This window comes from Scomber scombrus, chromosome 7 (assembly GCF_963691925.1).
Source record: "Scomber scombrus chromosome 7, fScoSco1.1, whole genome shotgun sequence".
NCBI lineage: Eukaryota > Metazoa > Chordata > Actinopteri > Scombriformes > Scombridae > Scomber > Scomber scombrus.
Window position 1 is genome coordinate 22728007 of NC_084976.1, and position 4998 is coordinate 22733004.

Below are 4998 nucleotides of genomic sequence, written 5' to 3' on the forward strand. Positions count from 1 at the left end.
GACAGACGTCTCGTCTAAATCTGGAATGCTCATCCTTTTTTTTCCCTTTTTTTTTTGCTCTGGTTTTGTGGTTAGTCTTTGCAACTTTCTTCAGTAGATCTTTTATAATTGCTAACCTTTTAAAGATTAACAAGGATTCCTGAGACGACTAACACTTGTCTACTGCCTTTATCCAGGGTAAGCAGTGGATTTTCAGTTTTATTTTGTCCTCCACAGAAATTGAAAATTAAAGCATGTATTTTTCTGCCTTTGCCTCCTCACTTATCCTCCTCTTTGAATTCATGATTTCTGAAACAGGAGTACTCCACAGAAGCTCACCTCTCAAATGAGATACTATAAATCCTCATTTGCTCGCTGCCAAGGAGGACAGTGGAGATGAGAGCCAATCGGAACAATAAAAGCTGACCCACAGCGGCTCCTCCAAAGCGCACACGCCTACAGCTGTTAATGGGATGTCAGTCAACTGGGCGAAAGAAAACAGCCCCGAAGTGTAATTACTGTCTGGTGTGAACTCTCGTATCAGCTGTAGCCGTTTAATGTCACTTAGTACATTATTGCGTGTGGAGAGAGTCCGCTGAACACGGCGATGTCAGCTGCCCAGATTTAAGAGGACTCTATCTGTGTGAGGGGGAAAGTTGCTGGTTAAATTCTTCAGGTAGACAACTAGAGATCACCTGTCAATCACATGTGACGCCTTTTCCTTCAACTTCCTATTCATGAGACCGTCTATGAAACCAACTATTATCCTATCATCAGATGGATCAGCAAAGATCATTTTTAAATCCTAAAGCTCGAGCTGAAAGTTTTGAGATTGGAGGAACCTGCTTGTGAATTCATGTCACATGGTGATAATAAATTAGGCTTTATTGATCCCCAGGAGGGAAGAGAATTCAAATTTTGATCACAGGTATCAACTGTTGCCTTAAATTTGATTTTAATTGATTTTCTTGGTTGGTTAATTCTTAGGCAGCAGTTTTTTTCAGTTAATGTGAATATTATTTTCTTCGTCTTCCAGTTTAAATAACAAGATACGTCATTGCACCTCGGTTAAGGTTAAGGAATGATCGTCATCATGACCGTCGGTCGATACCGGGAAGCGCACAGCAGTCAATGATTTTATTGGCTCAGTCATCCGCCCCGACCTCCTCCTTCCTCCCTCCTGCAGACTCTGTGTCTCTAACATCATCAAATCACTTCCTCCTCTGCTCCCGATGAGAGTCATACCTCCTACGGCCGTTGGACTTTAGCGTAAACATATGAGTGATGCTGCCGTTGTTCTTGGAAGGCCAGCCTCTCCTAACCTCACCCGTCTCAACTGTGCTGCAACTGTTAACGGTGGTAACCTCTTGACCTGCATCTAATCCGAAGTTTAAAATTAGTGCAGCATGCAGGCCGGATATTTTCAAGCCGACTTTGTTCTTTTGTTTTGTTTTGTTGTTTTTTCGTCACAGGGAGTTTCTTCTCACCCTAAAGATATAAGGTGACTTGCATCCAACTGAGCAGAGCCTACGTCATGAAAGCGAAAGCTGTACTGTTACTCACTGCTTGTTTGTGTGTGCGTGCATGTCAGTCACTCGAGTAGTGGGAAGGACATGTAATGAGCCTACAGATTTGTGGGGTTTGCCAATTTAAAGTCCAAATGGTTTTTCTGTATGTTTCCGACTTTCTTGTTATTGTGAGCTGCTTTTCACACTGATTGTATCACGCTGATTTATTGACACGGACTGTTTTTCAGAACTCGTCTGTCTTGCCCGTCTACTCTATGTTGCCAACCTTGTAAAAGATTAACAATGAAGGAAACAGTGAAGAAAAACTCCCACAATCCCACGCTACTTCACAACACCGTCAAACTCCGTCTTTTGTTATTGTTTTGATTGAGAGACCTGTTGAAGCCTCCCGAATTGGTAAAGTCCATGTATTTGAAACAAACAAAAAAACAGTGTCCAAGGCAACAAGTTTCAGATGAACCAAGCCCTAAAAGATCTGACTATGGATGATGACTACAATGAAGTAGATGATGATAACTAAAGACTAGACTAATTACGCCTATACTGTTTGCCCTGCTGGTTCTCATTAAAGTAACAGAGACTTTTCTTTTGATGCAGGCAAAGAAGCAAACAGGTGTTAAAAACTGCTGAGATAAAGAGTTTAATGAACTTGTGATGCTGCACTAAAGCAGAAATGTCTTTATATGTTCACGTCACAGATTATTTACTTTAAATGATAGGTTCAAAAAGTCTGTCTTAAAACAATAGTCAGGTGCCCATATGAGCTATTACTCCTGTTTGCACAGACTATTAGAAGATCCCTTCATAATATTGCTTAAATGAAGTGATGGTGAACAAAAACCAAAATCTTCATTTGTGCAAAAATGTAATCATAAGTTCATCTGAAGCTAATATTAGTCTCTCTTTGTGTTTCCCTAGACAGCGTGTTCTTATTGAGCTGCAGCAGAGGAATAGTGACAAAAAGAGGAACAGTTGTACAAAAAAAGGAAGTTACTTTGTAAGATATCTACTGGATTTTACTCATATGTGCAGGATAATTCTGGTTGGGGGAAGTTTAAAGCAGCGTTTGCCGCTCCCTCATTACCACCACTGAGATGCCCTGGAACAAGGCCCTTAACCTCAGTTGCTCCAGTGGCCGGCAGATCAGATTGTGGTTGTACTGGACGTCTTCCAGTGTGAAAGTGTGTAACTGTGATCAGGGCGTTCCTGCAAAAGAGAGGCTTCCTCACAGTGAGACTTCTCTGAATAAATAAAAGTTTTTAAAAAAAAAGACTCACATTAGCTTACAAAAAGTTGTTGCACAAAATGAGAATTGTAGATTTGTCTTGCTTCACTTACTTTGAAAGCTCATAAAGGCACCTAACTATTGTTTAAAGACAGAATTAAAAAATTGTGACTATATCCTTTAAAGAGGACATATTGTGCACATATTGAGATGTGTATTTTTTATTCTGACGATCTGTTGAAATATCTTTACATGATTTACGGTTCAAAGGACGTGTTACGTATCTTATACTGACTCTTTATGTAGCTGACTCTTTATGCAGCCCTTCAGTTCAACCTCTGTCTATAACAAGCCGTTTCAGCTCCTGTCTCTTTAAAACCTCCACCAGCTCCGGAGGCTTTGTAAATAGTAGTAGTAGGATTTGTAGTTCTTTACTCGAAATATAAACTTCTCAAAAACATCTGTACACATTCAAGCCCGAATCCGAGAAGAACCCACAAAGCAACCTTAGCAACAACCTTGCAAACAAAGCAATCAGAGCAGGCTGAAACCCTGGATTTTGATGTACAGGGAGCATTTTTACATATATAAATTAGACATCTGATATTATTATAGTATAAAAATATCAGCAAATCACCAAAAGCATTATATATATTCCCTTTAAGGGTGGTGCCACCTGCATACAAAGAACATGGCGATGTAATGAGAAAAGAAAACAAGATGATGATGTCCATTGCACGCCAGCTGCTACAACATAATATTCTTGATAGACAATGTTCTGTCATCCACCTTTAACCCCTCTTTCTATTCTCTGTCACCTTCAGTATTTAACCTCTGGCTTTTGTGTGTCAAGCTTGCAAACATGGTTGGGTGTCAGGCACATCAACCAGCATGAGCCACAGGAGCCTCAGTGATACCAGGCCTCCGTGTTTGACATGCATTTCAATGCAGCGGCTGCCGTCACAGCGAGACACCGTATCTCCTGGAGAGTCTATTAGCTGTGCTTAATTAAACAAATGTGATTAGACTGATCCAAACTCACACAACTGAATCCCCGGTAAGGAGTCAGCCATGAGAAGTGGCTGCACAGAGAAAGTCGAGTCGCGCATGGCTTGGCTTTATTAATAGTGCCTATTACACACTAACACACACCTCGGCGACGAGCCGCAGGGTTTATGTGTGAGTTATGTGTGCACCGGCGGCAACGTTTCAGGTCCACTTCTGTAGTTTGTCAATCACAGTTTAGTGCTGACTGTCAAGAGCAAATGAAGCTCGGAGTGTCAGGATAAAGGTGATAACTAATAGCGGATTGATTACTGGTAATTTAGTGTGAGATATGTGGGTGGAATTTAGCTACAGCTGTCAGTTGTAACCAGGTGGAAAGCTACAGGGAAATTTCACTAACTTGTAAAAGATGAATCACCAACAGAGGCAGAGAAAGATGAGAGAGAAACTAAAGTAACTGAGTGTGCTAATATTTTAGGGGGATTTTAACTGTGAGTCATTTCAATTTACCATCAAGTGTAAACTCTTTCTGTCAAAAAATATAACTTGCTACTTAGAACTACTTAGTTGAGGAAACAAGAGCCGGAAAGATGCAAAATTATAGAAACTCAGTTAAAGTTTGAACTTTCTCTGCCCTCTGCATCTCATGAATTTGATGGTGCACTCATTACTCAATCACAGGCAACCTAGACATCCAGGGCAGTGCTATTTAAAACAATGGCCTGTCTATGTCTGACTGAGCTGAGGGGTTCTGATGAGCTACTGCAAGTAATATGGCTCTGACATGTTATTGGGTCAATGCCAATTCAAACTAAGGAGGCCTTTTAATAGTTTGTTAAAAAGGTCAAGCAACAGTTCACCAAGTTTGGTTCATTTAAAGGATCCGTTCACAAACTTTTTTTTTCTGTGAGTTTTATTGTGAGTAACTGACTCTGTGTGGACCTGCATTATCTGAACAGTCTGCAAAACCTGCAGGGAAATGTTACTTTATTTCTGAATTTTACTATTTCAATTACTTGCTTTTTTTGTGTGTATCTTGTGCAATAATTAAAAGCCTTAAAATACATATCCAAGAATATCTTCCCACTATCTTAAAACAACGCTAACATGCCTATATGTGCTCTGAAAGTGTTAGTGGCTGATGTAATTGCTCCTTCTGTCCATACTGGTGCCAAAGAACATCCTTCCTAAAGTCATTTTAGTGTAGGAGATGGGAAAATTGGGAAAATCCACAATCTGCATTCTTTGTAAAAAAGTCTT